The sequence below is a fragment of the Hevea brasiliensis genome, unplaced genomic scaffold, assembly GCF_030052815.1.
Source record: "Hevea brasiliensis isolate MT/VB/25A 57/8 unplaced genomic scaffold, ASM3005281v1 Scaf232, whole genome shotgun sequence".
Lineage (NCBI taxonomy): Eukaryota > Viridiplantae > Streptophyta > Magnoliopsida > Malpighiales > Euphorbiaceae > Hevea > Hevea brasiliensis.
Window position 1 is genome coordinate 1020 of NW_026614732.1, and position 1388 is coordinate 2407.

Genomic DNA, 1388 nt, shown 5'->3' on the forward strand with positions numbered 1-1388 from the left:
TTTCCATAATTACCAACATATGCTGCTTGCTCTCCATAGTCTACTCCACAGCTGATAGTTCCCTCTGCATAAGCCACTTGTTGTGAACTTCCAGATGATGATGATGAACTAACCAACATGCTCAAATCTTCCATCTTCTTAGCCAAGACATTTGTTAGTGCATCAAACTTTGCATTAATCATGTTGAATGGATCAAGATCATACATTCCAGTAGCTTGCCTTTTTTGAGTTGGAGCTGGTCCTCTTGGACTACTCCAAAGATGAGTATTCTTTGCAATTTTCTCCAATAGCTCATAAGCTTCATCTTCATGCTTCATAATAAATTCTCCTCCTGTTTGAGCATCAATAATCCCTCTAATTGCAGGAGTAACATTTGTGTAAAAATTCTGGTTTATCATCCATTTTGGAATGGCATGATGTGGGCATTGTCTCTCTAATTCCTTCCATCTGATCCATGACTCATATAGAGTTTCATCTTCTCTTGGTCTGAAAGCTGTCATTTGATTCCTCAACTCTTGAGTTTTTCCAGGTGGAAAATATTGTGCAAGAAATGCATCAGTGAGCTGCTCCCAATTTGTAATGGAGTTGTGAGGTAAAGAATCAAGCCAATCCAATGCTCTATCTTTCAAAGAGAACGGGAATAGCTTCAATCTTGTTGCATCATCAGACACTCCAGGTTGTTTTTGCATGTCGTAGATCATAGCAAACTTCTTCAGATGTGTGTGTGGATTTTCAGAAGGATGTCCTCCGAATTGAGAATTGTGAATCATTTGAAGAACTCCAAAATCCATCTTGTAACTATTTGCATCAATTCTTGGTCTTGCTATGCTCTCTCTCAAGTCATCAAAACGAGGAAAAGCATGATCCATCATACTTCCCCTAGGCACATTAGCATTTACAACTTCTTCACCTTGGGCTGCATTTTCATTGTTTTGATCATTTCCAGCATTAACACCAATTCTCATTCTTTCATCAGCCATGACTTCTTCTAATTCAATTTCTCTCAATGCTTCTTTTCTTCTTCTGGTTTCTTTCTTGTTGGCTTTACAAAATTTCTCAATTTCAGGATTGAACAATAATGATGTGTCACTTGTGCTTCTAGCTCTTCTCATAAAAGATTAAAAGTACCTGAAAAAGAACAAACAAACACAAAATGAAAAGATAACAAAAAATAAAACTAAAAACAACTAAAATAATCAAGAATTCAATTTTAAACAAACAACTCCCCGGCAACGGCGCCAAAAACTTGATGTGGCCCAACCGCAAGTGCACGGGTCGTACAAGTAATATAGAAAAGATATCGTTCCCATGAGGAGTTGTGTTAATGATTGAATTTTTGATATAAAAAGTTGACTAAATTGAACTATTCTTGAAATTAAAGTAATAAA

The 1388-nt window shown here is 36.5% G+C and overlaps 1 non-coding gene across 1 annotated transcript; it reads left to right on the top strand.

Moving 5' to 3' along the window:
- The first annotated feature begins 408 nt into the window (after positions 1 to 408).
- Positions 409 to 516, top strand: LOC131176740 (small nucleolar RNA R71). The gene has a single exon (XR_009146653.1). It is a non-coding gene; the product is annotated as a small nucleolar RNA R71 (small nucleolar RNA).
- The last annotated feature ends 872 nt before the right edge of the window (positions 517 to 1388 follow it).